An 18,721-nucleotide genomic window follows, 5' to 3' on the forward strand; every position below is an offset into this window, starting at 1 on the left:
CACAGACAAGGAAAGAGAAATAGCTTTTAAACATATGAGAATATGCCACATCTCACAGTGAGAAATATGCAAAGGCACTGAATACATAGCTAACAAGAATAGGACCTAATATAATTTGTAGAGTCAATTTTGCACTATTTGTTAATTTATACTTGAACTTATTTATTTTCTATATATATTTACACATATGGAAAAATGATTTTAAAGGGCTTTTTTTTTTTTTTTTTTTTAAAAAAAAGGGCTTTAGGGCAGGCCACGGTGGCTCAGCAGGCAAGAATGCTCGCCTACCATGCCAGAGGACCCGGGTTCGATTCCTGGTGCCTGCCCATGTAAAAAAGGGCTTTAAAGGGCTATTACTAGTATGTTATTTATAGTAATAAGACTAGAAATAACCTAAATAACCATTAATGTGGAATTGGTTAAAATTTTTGCATAAAGAAGCAATGGAATATTTTTAAAACACATTAAAAAGACTAAGGAAGGACTCATTTAGTACATACTAAAATGCAGGATCTCTACAAAATATGAAGTGAAAAGAACATGGTGCAGAACCATGTATATGTGCAATACACACACAAATACACACATGTGAATAAACATATATTTTAAATGCATGGGCTATTTCTGGAAGCATCAGAAAAAATTATATCTAGGGAGAAGAATGTATGATTAAAGGACAGAGGAAGGAAGGGTTATTTTTATAAGTTTTGAATTTTTATTACGTATTCAAATTGCATGCCATAAAAATAAATTTTTTAAGTTAATACCTGAAATAATAGAAATTGCCTCTTACAAGTAATTTCTGGGTAAAGAGCTCAGGGAGGTCTTTTAGTCCCCCTGAAGGCCTTGTCTGCATTGACATTGTGGTTATAACATTCCGTCCAATACTTAGCTGACCCAAAACCTAGCTTGAGCTATCAGGGCTTGAGCTCACTTATATTGGCCTAGTCTGACAGTACAGAAGAGATACAAGCTTAGCAGGTAGATTAAATGGAAATATTTGACCCAGTATCCTCCAGTGTAACTTACAGCATTACCTTTTGCTCCCCTTTCATGGACAGCAATTATGGGAATGATATAACAAACCAAGGAAGGTATTTGATCAGCAGGGACATATGACTCTTAAGTTGTCACCCTTAACAACTGTTAGGGTAGTGCTTTGGATCTCTTAGAAGGTTAAGCTGCCAATTGTATGTATCCATAAACACAAACATTTCAGATAAATATCCATGCATATGCTTTAATTATATTTAATATTGCTTTGAGAATTTTTAATATTTGTTCTAGTAATTGAGAAACATTTTTTCCTTATAATGATTTTTCATACTTTAATCACAAAAGGTATATCAACCACTGTGATGGTTGGGTTCTAGAGTCAACTTGGCCAAATGATTATGCCCAGCTGTCTGGTCAGGCAAGCACTAGACTGACCATTGCTGCAAAGATATTTTGTGGTTAGTTGATTAAATCATCAGGTAGTTGATTGCATCTGTGGCTGATTATAGCTGCAATCAACTAAGGCACATCTTCCACAATGAGATAATTCAGTCAGTTGAAGGTGTTTCTTTTTTTTTGGAGGAAGGAGACTCTCACTGCTTCTTCAGCCAGTGAGCCCGTGAGCCCCTCTTGTGGAGTTTGTCCAGACCCTTCATTGGAGCCGCCAGCTTCATAAACTGGCCCTATGGATTTTGGACTCTTCCATTCCCACAGTTGCATGAGACATCTTTATAAATCTCCTATTTACAGATCTTTTGTTAATTCTGTTTCTCTAGAGAACCCTGACAAACACAACCACATATATCAAATCATGGTAAATTTTTATATTGAGACAGTGGAACACAATGATTAGTAGAGCAGATTCAAGAGTAACTTAATCTAAATTCAAACACAAGCTGTGCCACTTTTTAGCTGTGTGATCATGGGGAAGATATTTCATTTCTAAAGTTATTTGTATGTGTGTATGTCAAAATGTGGAGAATAACAATATTGATCAGGGATAATTTTCTGAAGATAGGTAAGTAAATGTATATATATAAAGCATCTAGGTCAGTTTCAGACATACAGCAGTCACTCACCATACATTATTATTGTGTAATGATAATAATAATAATTTCATTATTATAGCACATTTACCCCAGTAGATTCTTTTCACACTCGTTCACTTACTGATGAGCCTTCATAACTCTCATGCTTCTATTCTAGGAATTCTTCAAGAATTCATAGTGAGTAAATCCCTTCTGTTAGTATAGAAAATCTGTTTTCAAAGTGCAATCAATGATCACATTGATGAAATTATCTACATGACTTCATGACTTCATCTCAATATAGTCTGAAACCTGTTGAAATTAATGAAAATGGTTACAGAAAAGAATTTCATTAATTCATTCATCTATGCAATAAAGTAAGGTTGACAGATTTAGCAAATAAAATACAGGACACCTAGTCAAACTGAAATTTCAAATCAACAACAAATAATTTTTTAATTTATGTATGTCCCATGCAATGGCATATTTATAGTAAAAAGCCATTCATTGTTGATTTAAAATTAAATTTTAACCGGATATCCTATACTTTATCTGGCAATCCTAAATACACTTGCTATATAGCGGGGATAAAGAACAACAACCTTGACCTCCAAGAATTACAGCTATAAGGCAGGGTGATCAGGGCAAGTAAGAGGTAGGACACTATAACACATGGGAAGGTCCCAAAGCTGACTGGGGGGTGAGGTGGGAGAGGGCCATGAATTGATGGTGAAGACCAGGGAAAGCTTATGGGAAGAGGTGATGCTTCAGATAAGAACTGATATGCATGTAGAAATTTGTCAGGGGTGAAAGCAGGGTGATCTTGTCACTAGAAACAACCTGTGAAAAGGCATAAGTTTCTTGTGTATAGGGAAGGTAAGTGATTTGTGATGGCTAAAACCCTAAGAGCAAATAAGGGAAAAGAGAGAAATGAGTGAGAGGAATGAGACAAGAGAAATGATAAATGGCTATATATGGACCATAAAAATGGCTTTAAAAATTCAGCAGACTTCAACTGTGAGTCAGAGGGCCACTGGCAAAGAGGGTGCCAGAAACCTTGAGACAACTCTTGACCTCAAGACCCACTGGGACCTGCTCCAGGTGCCACCAACCTGGGCTTCAGGCCCAGGAACTGCACTGTCTCTTGAAGGCGGGGGGTCAGGAAAGCCCCTTGAGTCCTGCCCTCTGCAAGTAAAAAAGACTGAGGGTGCCCAGGGCCACATATGGCTCTGATGACTTCACATCTGGCCAACTTAGAGGAGGCCTGGGTGACATTTGATGTGACAGAAGTTAATTATCTATCTTCTTAACACTGGAGCCACTTTGTCCTAAACTGCCACTCTGGGCCTCCCTCCACTGGGACGCGTTGTGGGAGTTGGCATAAAGCCAAAACTAAAACCTACACTACCCCTCTCCTTTGTAGGTCTGAGGACATTCTAGTGTCCCATCAGTTTCTCACTGTCCCTGAATGCCGAACCCCCCTTCTAGGGAGGGATCCTCTCTACTCCTTGCGGGCCACCTTAAGACTAAAAAACCCAGCTAGTGTTTACTCCTTGCTTTCCCCAAGGCCCCTACTAGAGGGAAGCCTCTTAGCATCCCAAAGGAAATCCTTATGCAAATAAACCCATCCCTTTGGAATAAAGGCATACTGGGGCGAGTCCACAAAATAGCCCCTGTCTGCATTCAGATTTTCAGTCCTAAATCTTAGAATACACATTTTTTGTACCCCTCTGCTGGGTTGAAACTGTTATAATACCCCCAGAAAAGCCATACTCTTCTAATCCAATCTTGTGGAGACAGACCTATTGTTAGATGGATCTTTTGATTAGGTGTTTCCATGGAGATGTGACCCACCTAATTGTGAGCGGGAGCTTTCGATTAGATGGAGATGTGACCCCACCCATTCAAGTGGGTTTTAATTAGTTTGCTGGAGTCCTTGAAAGAGCTCATGGAGATAAAGAGCGCCCAGAGCTAGTACAGAGAACAGAGAGATGAAACCAAGACACAGATGTTTAGAGATGCTAAGCTAAGAGATGACTTCTCTAAGTCTGTCCCAGAGAAGCTAAGTGAAGAACCAGATGCTTTGAGGGAAAGCAACTAGAAATAGGAGCTGAGAGAGCATTTTGAAACCAGAAGCTGGGAGAGAAGGACAGCATATATTGCCATGTGCCTTCCCATGTAATAGAGAAACCCCAGATGCAATTGGCCTTTCTTGAGTAAAGGTATCCTCTTGCTGATCCCTTAATTTGGACATTTTCATGGCCTTAGAGTTGTAACTTAATAAATCCCCTTGTACCATTTAAAAACTGTCATGTACCCGAAAAGTCATGCTCTTTAATCCTCATTCGGTATGGCTGGGTGGGATTATTTTGATTGCTTCCATGGAAATGTGACACACCCAATTGTGGGTGGTAACTTTTGAATAGATGTTTTCATAGAGACGTGTCTACACTCATTCAAGGTAGGGTTGCTTAATGGGGCCCTTTAAGAGGGACCCATTTTAGAAAAAGCACCAGAGCCAACAGAGCCCACACAGCCAGAGACCTTTAGAGATGTAGAAAGAAAACACCCCTAGGGAGCCTTATGAAATGAGAAGAGAAAGCTAGTAGATAGACATCATAATGTGCCTTTCCAGCGGTCAGAGGTGCTCTGGACCCATCGGCCTTTTTAGAATAAAGGTATCTTTTCCTGAATGCCTTAGTTTGGACATTTTCACTGCCTTAGAATTGAAAACTTGCAGCTTAATAAATTCCCCCTTTTAAAAGCCATTCTGTTTCTGATGTATTGCATTCTGGCAGCTTTTACCAACTAAAGCACCCCTTTCTAAAGCCAATCCATACCTGGTACATTGCTGCTTTAGCAAACCAAAACACTTAACTCTCAATACCTGTTTGCTTTTCAATGGCAGGAACTTAAGGATAAAATTCTCAGCCTGTCACTTAGACAGTGCTGCCCCAAGGGTTTTTGAAATAATCCCCATATCCTTAAGAATGCCTTAGCAACATACCGTACTGACCTTCAACTGCCTCAGAGCACCGTCTTGCAAGGTGTTAACTCTTTGAACTGACACATTTCTAATAAGAAAATAAACTTTGTTTGTTACAGTTATTACTGACTGCCATTCATGAATGTATATGGAAGTTGCAGAAGATTTGAAAAAGTGAGTTTTGAAGTCAATTGCTGAGTACAAGCCCTGGATGGATGTGAAAAGTTGTGAAGAGTTTGAGAAAGCTTCTCTAAAAGTACAGATGATCAACTATAAGTCAGAACTTCATCTTCAACAAAAAGGACTTGGAAAGAGAAATAATGCAAGTATACAAGCTACATTCTACCTGTTAATTAACCTAACCCTAGTAAATGTGTAAAGATAATACAGGACAAAACTTCTGCACTAATTTCTCAAATATTTTTATTTCTAAAAATAACTTCATAACGAAAAAAAAAGAAAGAAAGCAAAGTATGCAATAGTCATCCAAACTAGAGAGAAGCCAAAGCCCTGCCTCAGGGACTTTAGCACAAAAAGCAGAACTAATTGCCCTCGCCTAAGCTCTAGAACTAGAAAAAAGGAAAAGGCTAAAAAAAATCTCTACACTGATACCAAATATGCTTTCCTAGTCCTGCATCTTCATGAGCTGTCTGAAAAAGAGCCTTTTTCACAAAAGTCAGAACCCCAATTAAACACTACCAATTTCTTAAATGCTTTGCTCTTACCAATGGAAAAATAGTGGTAATTCATGGCCCTGGCCATCAAAGAAATAATACCAACGTCTCTGGAGGGAATAACTGAGCTGACACAGCAGCCAAAACTGCAGCTCAGTCAATCAAGCTCCTCCTAAACTTCACTGCTGCACCCCTTAACTTGGCACATGCTCCCTCTTATTCTCCAGTTGAGCAAGAATGAGCTACCCAGCTAAGAGTCACTCTTGAACCTAAAAGATGGTTATTTCCTTCCCTCCAGTCTCCCGTGGCTAATGCTTCTCCTAAGCCCACTCACTTCTGTCCTCTTGCCATTGGTCAGCCTTTCATTTTTAAGCTTCTCACCAAGTTTATTTCTTCAAGACTAGAAGCTTTTCACACCAAACTAATGCTGATGTGAAGATTTTCAGCCATTCTAACTGCCTCTCTGGACACCTCCCCTCTCAACATAACTGAGACAGCCAGAAAGTTCCGTGCCCCATCAGGCAGGGCCTATACCCCCTGACAAGCAAGAAACAGCTACAGAAAACAGACCTCTGTCCCTCAGAAACCCTTAAGATTAAGGGGCAAGAACTCTCTGAGGGGGTAGTTGAGGCAGGCTAGAACAGGGACCTGAGAGGGGAAGTAGCCCTTGAACAAGGACAGTTGAGGGCCAGTGTCCCCACAGACACAGGGCTGGGGACTGCCCACTTATGGGAAATACCTGCCAACAGCCAAAACATCTAGAGCCAAATGATCCCTACCTGAGGGAATCATCTATGGAGAAGGATCCAACCAACAAATTCACCCAAATCTACCACCAGGCACCACCCTGGAGAGAAGGGAGGGTAGGAGAAAGAGGCCTGAATAAGGAGCAGGGAGGGGAAGTAAGTAAAGCTAATCTATACAAGCAAATGTCCCCACATGGCCAGGGCCACTTGCCTTTCACTCCTCTTTTCTTGCGAGAGAGCCTGTGCGTTCTCTTACACACATATTCAATAAACTTGCTATCTGTTTACTTAAAAAAAAAAACTCAGCAGACTGTTTTACCACATATATAAGTCTATGTGAAGTCTCTGAATAGGAGGAAAAACAGGATTAGCAGGATCCAGTGTGAGGCCAATATGCTCCCCTGCTGCCTTGGGTTTATTTTGTTTTATCCTTTGCTCTTAGAGACTAAAGTGAATTTGCTAGGGAAAACCACTGAATCTTTCCTAGATAATTGTAAGAAGAAAAACAATATTTACATAAAGTTAATAGCTACAATATTAGCATCACCAAGAAGTCTTTTCTGATTCATACCTCCCAGTGGCTCTCATTGTTCCCCCTACTCAATGCTCCAATCACATCTCAGTTTACGTGACAGCTACTGAGAGATGTTTTGGAAAACTAATCTTTGGTTGCTCTACGTGAGCTGGACCCTGCAGGACTGACTGTGCTCCTGCTTTACACTTCATCATCACGCTCCACCAAGAGCCACCCCTCCACGGATACTGAGACTCTGGTTCAGTATCACCTTTCCTACCGGTAAAGAGGCATCAACTGAGCACCTACAGGAAAGAGTGGGAGGCAGTTAGTTAGCAAGAGACATGGATTGTTACTCTGATTTTAAAACTGATAACCCAGAGGCACATATGGGAACACCGTGGGACCATTTTTATCACAGCTGTGGCATAATAGAAACTGATCAAAATATTAAGCTGCATTAATACTTTGGAGAACCAACAATTATTCAGCACTTCTCTGTGCCAAGTAATGGGCTGCTGCTTAAAAGTGATATATTTAAATCATACAATGATATGGGATCAGCAAGCCATGTGCATGGGCCAAAACCAGCCAAACCATGAATGGTTTTTACATTTTTAAACAGTTGTAAAAAAAAAAAAAAAGCACAAATAAAAAAGCAAAGAATATGCAACAGAGACTGTATATGACAGGCAAAGCCTATAATATTTACTACCTGACTTTTTACAGAAAATGTTTGTCAACCCCTGAACAGATGAAGAAACTGAGACCCAGGGGTATTGAAGGACTTGCCTGGAGTCATATACCTAAAAGGTGGCAGATCTGGGTTATAACACAGATTTATTTGTTTCCAATGACTGTGTAGTTTCTACCAATGTGGCTCTCTCCTTGACTTTTGGAAATGTCTGTCTTTGCCAATCTTAAGGCTGTGGTCACAAGGTGTTATTCCTCAACCCGCACTTGACTTGACCATCCTAACTGGTAACATCATAGACATGAACCTATATTCATCCAACCTCAAGTCTAGTGTTGCCTAAAGAATACTGCCCTGCTATTTTCTTCCATTCTTGTGTTTTTATGTGCCTACATTCAAAGGGAGGATGGTCTAATCAGGCCCAAGAGCTTAAGTAATGCTTTCCCAGCATTAGCAAAAAATGGAATCTATACAGAAGCTAATTATTTAGTGACTCAACAATCACTTCTGTAGACTTTAACTACATCTACAATGGCTCAAAAGAAAATACTCAATAAATACAATTTGCAGTTCAGTGAAACATCATAGATTTGCTAGATTTTAAAAGGCTAAACAGCAAATATCCTGCTAATTAAAGAGTATCTTAATGGAACATAATGAACATATCTAGTGATTTTAATTATGTGTAGTACAGCAATAGTCTTGCACCATCAGAAATGCCATCTTCAGTCATAATCACAACATCAAGACATTTAAGGACTCATATCACTACCAGACAGTCATAGCTGTCTATTATTCCAATCTCTAGAATAAAGTCATAACACTCCATCAAACAAATGCTGTACTTATTTTCTTTAATCCGTCCCTAAGATTATGGGCTAATATCCTTTATGAACCAGCTGAATCTGCTTTCCTAATTCAGAATGTATTTAAAGGATCAATTTTTATCGTCCTTCCATCCACTCATCCATCCACTCATCCATCTAATTACTATGGCTAAACTGTATAAGAAACCATGTTAAGCAACATTACAGATACAGTGATTTTAAGGCGTCATCCTTATTCTCAATAAATGTGTAGTTAGTAAAGGCAAGTGTGGGAGGTTAGAAATAAACCTCTATTTCATGCTCACCATAGATTAGCAACTATACAAGTAATGTTATGTAATATTAAGTAATGTTTTTGCTGAGGGCTAATTATGTGCCAAGTTCTGAAATAGGGATTTTACACATTTGAATTTAATTTTTACAACAAACTTACAATTTACTTACTATTATACTTTTCCAGTTTGACAGATGAAGAAAATGAGGTAAATGGGAATTAAGCAATTTTCTCAAGGCCAAAAAGCCAGAGAATATATCTTTAGGAACCACCTGCCTATACCATAAATAATCCTATTTTATCCTCACAGCAATCCTATAATAGAAACATTTTGAGAGTTTCCTTCCAGATAACTATATTCTCACCCTTCTCTCTGAATGTTCTTTACTCCAAGCCCACCTAGGAGAGCTAAACATTTTCTTTGCCACTAGGCTCTCTGGTTACAACTGATTGGACAAAGGCTGGACCCCTCATTAGGGGGGAACTGGTTTATCAGATTCAGTGGTACCTGAGGACAAGAAAAAAGTTGGGAGTTCTAGCCGAGCCATCTCTACCCTATGGATAGAAAAGCAGAGAAAACAAGTCGGCAGCAAGAAAGAAGAATGAAAAAGAGGTGCACAGAAAAGCTCAAATAAGAGAGAGAATCATACTTGTTTCAATTTGCTGTTCTAGTTTTTTTCACTAGGTCCAAGGAAACTCGGGCACATAAGGTACCTCATTATCCACCCAGTGGGCTCCTTTCTGACTCATACCAGGGTGAGTTGGGTTTTGTTACTTGCAAATCAAAACAGTAACTATTAGACATGTGCTGCATATTTCTTCTTATCTCTATTTTGCAGATGGGAAGAATTGAAGGTAGGAGAGTTTATGTGGAAAATGCAAAAATAACTAAAATACAAGGTGGAAAAGTGATAAATCCTACAACCTAAGCATATATGAATGGATCTGGAAGGAAAGGAAAGAAACTGTGAGACAGAAGCCTTAAGAATGGTTATATAAAAGAGGAGATATTTATTAGATCTTAAAATATTGATGCATTTGTTTTTGTTGTGATAGAAGGAAAAAGGTTTTAAATAGAGGGGATAGCATGAACGCTGGAGTAGGTTGAGATATTCGGATTTGCTGGAACCAGACTAGACTATGGACATATTGACTATTCAGCTTAAAAGGTAGGCTGGGGCCAGATTGTAACAGGTAGAGAATAGTAGAGAACACTAGGCTGTGATATTTATACATTTTAATTATTTATTTTATATCTATTGTATTTAGTTCTACATTTTAATGTATCCTCATAAGCTTTAAGAGGATTCCTCTGGCAGTGTTAAGTAGTATGTGGGAAGAAACAAGATACAGGAAGCCACTATGATTCAATGGGAATTCAATGAGATGATAAGGAAAGCCTGAAAAGTTGTTCCCTGATATGATGTCATGGTTAAGCAGGTAAACAGTTCCTCGGTATTATTTCTTGCCTATATCCTTTCCCAAAAGTCTACAAAACCACAATAATAATAATAAGGCAATGTGTATTATCATGTAAGGATATGGATCACCAACACCAAATATGTTGAAATGACATACTGTTCTGGGTCATGGATAATTATTTTTCTTGCAGTAGCAGTTAAGGCTTTAGTTTTTCATACATAGAATGTGAATCTAGGCAAAGGGCAGGAAAAAGGAAAATGCAAATGATTCAAGTAATTATAGTAAAATGTCATCATAATTAAAATGAAATGTGTGATGCTTTGCCCTGAACATAGAATAGAGCAGCTGGTGCTTTGTGGTTAGGGACCAGTTTAGGGATAGCTTTCTGGAAGAACTGATGATTGTGAGTTTGAAAGAATGAGATATCCAGGTAAGTTAAGGGACAGGGTATGGTCGAGTGGGGTGAGAATTAGGCAGGCATCTTAGGCAGAGAGGATCCTGTGAGTACACACAGAGTTGAGTAGTAGTGGAGGAACTACAAACTCTTCTGTAGAGTGTCTTTGGAGCACTAAATGAGTGTCAGGGAGTAATAAGAGATTAGACTAGAGAGGTGGGCAGGAGCCAGATCCTGGAGGTACCTAGGGAGAGGTCCAAACGACTTAACACATGAGTGGTGGACTCTCAAATGACACTGCACAAAAATGTCTCCAGGAAACTTTTCAGCATGCAGGCATTTCACCTTGATACTCAAGAACAAACTATTTATATCTGGAGAAAGCCTAAAATTATGACATTCCCATTGGCATACACAACCAAGATCATCTTTCAGCTAGTAACTTCCCAAATTAAATTTAAATTACCCCGAGTGCCAAAGCATAGAGTAGTTAAAACATGAATAACTACCATCTTTATTAAGAAATGTTAAAAAGAATAAACATGACAATCTATACTATATTTGGTTATCTACAAAGCCTATAACACTGAGTAAGAGTGTCAACACAAGCTGTCATCACATTCCCAAGGGAGCAAAATTATTAAAACAAAGTTGTAATATAACAGCTCACATCTTTGGGCACTTACTATGTGCTAGGCAGTGTGCCTTTTGGTTTACACAAATCACCTAATTTAAAGCAGATGCATATGAAATTGCACCTATAAAATCCTTTCCCTACCACATTTTCCCCTTTCCATCTGCAATTCCCTGTACTGTGTGATAGAATAAGTACGAGCATTGGAGTCCATTCTACCCAGAGATCCTCTCTGCCTAAGATGCCTGCCTAATATATATTCCCTGCTAGATATATATTTTTAGAGAAATTATTTAACCTCACTAAGCTTCGTTTTACCTAACTGCAAAAATGGACCATGATACTACTTCGTAGGCTGAGAAAGATTCAGTGAGATACCTAAAAGACTATCTCTGGGACAACCCAGCACTTGTTGGTATGAGTGGCTATTTCTTGGCCATGCCTGGTTGGGTTCTTTCTCAGCCCAGTGGAATGAAGTTCAGTTCGGTCACCTGCCTTTGTTAGGTAATCCAAGTTTCATGAGTGGATGGCAATCCTACCTCCCTCCAGAACATGCAGTTCTGACTGTAACTGACGACAGAGAATAACCACACTGCAGCTGTGGTAGACTGTTGTTGGGTGGTAATGGCAAAGTGAATAAACCATGCTACTTTTGACAAATCAATCTGTTTGTCTAATGCATACTGTATAGCATAACTGAGTGCTTGTCTACTATGTGCTGGGAAATACAGCTCCAAACTACAGCTCAGCTCTAAGAGGTATACTGGAACTCTGACAACAGATCGTGATTCTGGTTTCATTCACTTTTCCTACTGCATTCCCTCATTTCCCCTTTACCTTAATTTCGTCATATATTTTTTTCCCAGGGTAATAATATTTTTTCTTACTCCCTCCCTTTTTTTCCATCCCTCCCTCCATCTTTCTAAAAGCAAAATAAAAGAAAACAAACAAAACTTAAAGAAAAAATAGAACTCTGTGTGAACTGGGAAGAGTCTCAATAGCTATCAAAAAATAGAACTCTGCTGCACAGGCATCCTCAACCCATGCCCAGGTCCTCTAAAAGCTGATGAGTGCACGCTTTCCACCAACAAGGTGCATCATGGCTCTGCTCTTTGCTCTCAAGATGCACAGCTCAGACACTGAGGAGGAGGAGGTGGTGGGGTACAGGACAGCGACAGCAGAGACAAGGAACCACTATCCGAAGCTCTTTGACACTGTGTTTATAAGACCCTCAAATGGGGAGTTGTGCTGTTATTGTTATTATTAATACCATGTAAAGCCTTTTTTGGGGGGATAAGGCATTTTATATCTAGATAAATAGTGGGTTTGACCTCAGTCAGCAGAGGTCAAACACATATTTTCCTGGCCAAGAAAACTTGGAAAAATAAGCTTATTGTCTTCACTTTGGATAGAAACATTTCTAGAAGTTAGTCCCAAGCTTTCCTGCAGCCATCTTATTAGGAAAATGGCAGGATGGGAGAATAAAAGGCGTATCCATATTTTTTGTTCAGGGAAAGAAGATGGTTTCCAGAATCTGCCTACTGCATCTCTTGGTTATGGTTATGTCACTAGCCACGCCCCCTCTGGGACCTGTGATGCCTTTCTGATTAAATGATTATATACAGAAATGTACTCAGTAAAATTATCCTTGTTTCTGCAAATTAATATAACATTCTACTCTAGACTCTTTCAGTGTCATAATAATGGCTGTTTAACCCAGAAGAAGGAAATTAGGTTCATTACTCATGTACATTTTCAAAAGGCAGCTTTTTATAATAATAATAAGCTAGAATCTGGTGAAGGGACTAGTGCCAGGTTTTAACTCTAGAACAATTGAGTGAACAATATCAGAAGAGAAATAAACTAGCTGTATTCTTTTTCCCTGTTTATTTATAGAAGGCTGAAAGAGAAAGGATTGGCTACATTATACTTGACAAAGCAAAATGTGATCTGCTTGGACAGTGAGATTTGGGCCAAATCCTAAGCAAACCACACCTGGGCAACTTTGAAAGGTCATTGTTCAAAGATGAAACAAGGACAGGATGCTGCCCTATCATCACAGTAGACACTGCAGAATGCCAGCAGAGGTCACGTATACACTCACGTGTTCTCACAAGATTATTTGTGAGATATCCTAGAGATTAAAGATGATAGATATCCCAGCTATCCTAGAGAATAAAAATGATGACCTATGGTACATGCATGGCTTTCTTGGTATAATTTTATTGTTCTGAGGGATACTTGAACATCTTCAGTCCTCTTCAAGAGTTTAAAGAGAGAATAATGGACTATACGAGGGAACATATACGAGACCAGAAGCACTGAACTCAACATTTGTGTTCTTCCCTATGTTAATGTTCTAAAATTACCATTGGAATCTAGACACATGTCAACAACTAAAGCCATGCTACACTGTATAAATTCAGTCATTTCACCATAGTTTCTACCAGGCTCATATAGCCTAAGTGATTATGCCAGCCATACTCTATTTCACAAAGCTAGATGCATTTCCTATTCTATTTGTGTTTTCTAAATCAAGCTTAACCATAAATAGCAGAATGTTTGGACTGTCAGAAAATACCCAAAGACAACCTTGGAGAATGACACATTGGTAATGAAAATCTACGGCACATGAACTCTTAAGAGCCCGAACTTCATTAACTTAAGTAATAAGAATTTGTCCAGGCATTGTCATAGTGCTGTTTGAGAGACTGCTACTTTTAAGATCTTCAATACTTCCCAGGCAATCCATTTAGGGCATTCTGACCACGAGATAAAATGTAACATTTTAAAAGTTCAAGTGATTATTTACAGAGATTATTTCTGGAAAAAAAAAACATATAATAATCTTTCTCATGATACTGCAAACATTTTGAGACATTGTAGAGATAGGAGAAAATTTCCCAAATGGCTCTCACTGCTCAGCAGGCTTTGTGCAAAAATGTCATTCTTCAGGCTCTCAAACTAGCAGAATCTAAAAAATTTAAATTAACAGTTTAGATTTCATTATAAATTAAGTTTCTTGACTGTGGCTTAGCAATTAAAATACAGCAGAATAGATAAGAGAAAATACAGGCTTGGGTATTTTCTCATGTTTAGGTTTTTACCTAAATGTTCTACTTCATACAAAAAGGAGTTTAACTAATTCATCTATTGGTCTGCCTGACCTTAAAGTTGAGAGGATTTTTCTACTTCTAGGTAACTTGTTCTGGTTCTTCCAGTAGGAAATGGCTATCCTACTGCAAATTTTCAATCCTGCCACTCAAGTGAATCCTAGCTATACATTCAAGTCCTCAACCCAGTTTAATACTCCAAATGAAGCTTTCTGGAATTCCGTGGATCCCACTGATCAGAGGAACCAGGATATTCAATGACTTGTTAAAGATAAAACAAGCTTCTTTAACCACACACACTAATGTGGCAAGTTCAGTTGTGCAAGTAATTTGTTACCAATAATAGCTGAAGGATGATGGGTGGGCAACAGTGACGCAGTGGCAGAGTTCTTGCCTGCCATGCCAGAGACATGGGTTTGATTCCCAGAGCCTGCCCATGCCAAAAAAAAAAGAAAAGAAAAAATATATATATGCATATAGTGACTAGAGTGGTTTCAGAATTATCTTTGTAATAAAAACATTCTCATAAAAGTTGTTAAAATTTGCTTTCTTGAATTTAAAAGAAACTGGAGAAACAACAAGGAACTCCCCGTAACTCCAAACATATGCTACAGATCTTAATTATCCATGAGGCTCATTTATTTGTGCAACAGGAGAAAAAAGAAGTGATCAACACAATTTTGAACTTACATGCCCTCTTATGTTGCTCCCTAATGACTTCCAATATAAAGTTTTCTTTCTTACCAAATTGTGAATTTCTGGAGGAAGACACTTCCAGGTTGAGGAAGTAAAAATACAGATTTAGCAAATATTGCATGGGACATACTTCTATTAAAAAGAAGTATTTATTATATGCCTGAAATTCAAATTTCACTGGATGTCCTGTGTTTTATCTGGCAACTGTAGGCAGGAAACAAGCCCGCATGCCTTTTTCAGTGCTGGACACCTGGAGGGCCTTCATTAAACACATATGAATTGACAGTTTGGAGAGTGCATGCTATTTTTAAAACAAACATTGAAAAAGAAACAAAAGTGAATATCTATTTCTCTGACTGATTTCAAAGGAAAACTAAGACAAGAGCTGAGGGTCCTGTTCCACCCTCCCCTGCAACCTGCACAGAGCTGTGTTCCATGCTACAAAGCCAAGGAGAACTTAGGGATATAATATCTTAAATGCTGTATTGCACTTCAGGGTTATTATCTCGTCCTTAACTCAGGTTAAATTTCAAAATAGATCAAGACTTATTACCAACTTCTTGAAGATGTGTTCAAGAAGAGCCAACCGTAAAAGACAAGTAATCCAGCAAACTTAAAAACTATTACAGGCATCATAATGTGTGCTTTCTTCTCAAATTGGAGACAATTTAGACTTGGATGTCCGTTTCCTGTGGTTGGTAATAAAGGAACGCTGTTGTCTCTGAGTTTCGCTAAGCAATAAAATAACCACCTACTTTGCATATAAATTTGATGAGTTCCTTCTTTTAAGATATTAAGAAGACAGAAATGAGAAGAGACTTTGCACTGGTTCTTTAAAAAGCTTCTGTACTATCTCAGTCATCCATAGTGCTTATGGTCTAATTTTTGTAAAATGCCATTGATACAGATCAAATCAAAGTGAATTCAAATTCTAGTCAAGTGAAACTAAAAATATATCTAGTTTCCACATTCTTCCAGAGACATAAAAATGATATTAAACATTTTGGCTGGCTCTTTTCTTTTTAAATAGTCTTATTCATACCCCAGACCATCCATTCTAAGTGTACAATCAATGGCTCTTAGTATAATCACATCATAGTTAGGTATTCCCCACCACAGTCAATATTAGAACATTCACATTTCTTCTGAAAAAAAATCCCCCTCTTATTGACATTTAGCTTTGGTACAGTACCTTTGCTATAATTAATGAAAAAATATTACAATGTTACTATTAACTCTAGACCTTAGTTTGCATTAATTATAATTTTCCCCATATAACACCTTCTTATTAACACCTTGTAATAGTGACATACTTTTGTTTTGGTTTATGTAAGAACCTTCTCATATTTGTACAATTAACCATTGTCATATCCACTATAGGTTTTGCTAAATCATACAGTCTCAGGTTTTCTCCTGTAGCTTTCTTCCAGGGGTCATATATGACCTTACCCTTCCTCTTTCAACTATACTCACACTCAGCTCTGTTATTTACACTTACATTATTGTGCTACCATCACACAGAATTGCGCTATCCATTTCCAAACATTTGCAATACATCTTATAAAACATTCTGTACTCCTTAAGCTTAATTGCCCAATCTCTACCCTCTTTCTATCTCATGATAAACTACATTCTCAAATTTAACTCCCAAAGTTTGCTCATTATAGTTCAAATTATTGAGACCATACAACATTTGTCCTTTTGTTTCTGGCTTATCTCATTCAACATAATGTTCTTAAGTCTCATCCATGTTCTCACATGCATCATGACTTAATTCCTTCCTGCAGCTGCATAATATTCCATCGTATGTATATACCATACACGTTTGTTTATCTTCTCATCAGTTGATGGGCATTGGGCTGTTTCAATCTATTGGCAATCTTGAATAATGCTACTATAAACACTGGTGTACAACTATCTATTCATGTCCCTGCTTTCAGTTCTTCTGAGTCTGTACCCAGTGATGGGATTGCTGGGTCATTGGCAATTCTATATTTAGCTTCCTGAGGAACTGCCAAATGCCTTCCAGAGTGGCTGCGCCATTCCACATTCTCACCAACAGTGAATAAGTGTACCTATTTCTCCACATTCTCTCCAGCACTTGTAGTTTTCTGGGGTTTTTGTTTGTTTGTTTGTTTGTTTTGATAATGGCCATTCTAGTAGGTATGAAATGGTGTTTCATTGTGCTTTTGATTCACGTTTTCCTGATACCTAGTGAAATTGAGCATCTTTTCATATGCTTTTTAGCTATTTTTATTTCCTCTTTGGAAAAGTACCCATGTCTTTTGCTCATTTTCTTTATTGGATTGTCTTTTTTTGTTGAGTTATAGGATTTCTTTAAATATTCTGGCTATTAAACCTTATCAGATATGTGGTTTCTGAATATTGTCTCCCATTGAGTAAGTTGTTCTTTTATTTCCTTGACAGAGTACTTTGAGACTCAAAAATATTCAATTTTTAGAGGATTCAATTTATCCATTTCTTCTTTTATTGCTTATGCTTTCTGAGTGTAAAGTCTGGAAAGCCACCTCCCATCACAAGATCTTTAAGATATTTCCCTATATTTTATTTGAAGAGTTTTATGGTCCCAGCTATAATGTTTAGGCCTTTGATACATTTTAAGTTAATTTTTGCATAAGGTGTACGATAGAATTTTGGATGGCTTTTGATAATGAAAAGATTATAAGTGGTAGGAAGAAGAGTTAAATTCCCCCAAAAAAGTTGATATACCCTTGTTTTATCAGATTTTGTACCACTATCAGTGGGGCATTAAGTAAGGGAGCAATTTTTATGATAATCTGTTTTTGATCACAGAGAAATAAGATATTTTCAATTCTTATACTTATTTTTTAAAGGAAGAAAAATATCTAAGATTTCGGAGTCAAAAGGAGCCCCCAGATATTGTCTGGTTCATCCCTTTGCACCATGAATGTATTTTCTCCTTCAAGATAATTATCCATATCATAATAAAAAATGATCACAGTAATGGCAAATAATCCAAGTCTGAGTAAAGGTCATCTCATTAATAATTTCTTTTTTCTCCCTCCAGGGTGATCAAAAGTATGTATTTTTCATAAACAACTGCAAGATTTCAGAAAAGGGAAACTTATTTCACCAGGTAAAGGACTAAGTCATGTAGAAAGGAACTTGATATGCACTGACCTAGACACTGCTTTGATGCTTATTACAGGAATAGGGTGACACGAGTCTTTGCCCCAGCTGTCTTCCTTTGCAACTAACGCTATAGTCTTTGACAATTAAAATATCATCATAAGAGTAATTTCTTCAGATAAATGGAATTTATCCTTTAATTGCTTATCCATTTGGTTGCTAAAATGACATCCAGCAGTAAATCAATCTGTGTTCATGTGTACATAAAATGTGAATGTATATAAACACAGTCATCATTTATGGGCTATATATATATATATATATATATATATATATATATATATATATAATTTTAAGTCATGATAAAAGGTGGCTTATTTGGTTACAGAATTAAGGACTGATTTTTTTATTTTGTTTTATTGAGCTATCTTCACACACCATATAATCCATCCAAAGTATATGATCAGTGCATAGATAGGCAAAATGTAAGTAAATATATCATCTAGGAATAGGAAGATAAAATGAGTTTGAAAGCTTCATTTTTTTCTTTACACAAAATAGCATCAGGATGGGCACCAGGTTTTTTTTTACATGGGCAGACACTGGGAAATG

General features: G+C 37.7%; 1 protein-coding gene and 1 long non-coding RNA gene across 5 annotated transcripts in view; one reads left to right on the forward strand and one right to left on the reverse strand.

Annotated features, from left to right (window-relative positions):
* The window catches only part of LOC143653918 (uncharacterized), a 67,718-nt gene extending 61,329 nt beyond the window's left edge, over positions 1 to 6,389 (forward strand). For all 3 annotated transcript variants that reach the window (XR_013161611.1, XR_013161610.1, XR_013161612.1), the window contains one exon: positions 5,130 to 6,389. This is a non-coding gene — a long non-coding RNA (uncharacterized LOC143653918). The remainder of the gene's footprint in view (positions 1 to 5,129) is intronic.
* The window catches only part of PRKG1 (protein kinase cGMP-dependent 1), a 1,184,353-nt gene that overhangs the window by 131,035 nt on the left and 1,034,597 nt on the right, over positions 1 to 18,721 (reverse strand). The window lies entirely within an intron of this gene.

This window comes from Tamandua tetradactyla, chromosome 13, assembly GCF_023851605.1.
Source record: "Tamandua tetradactyla isolate mTamTet1 chromosome 13, mTamTet1.pri, whole genome shotgun sequence".
Taxonomy (NCBI): Eukaryota; Metazoa; Chordata; class Mammalia; order Pilosa; family Myrmecophagidae; genus Tamandua; species Tamandua tetradactyla.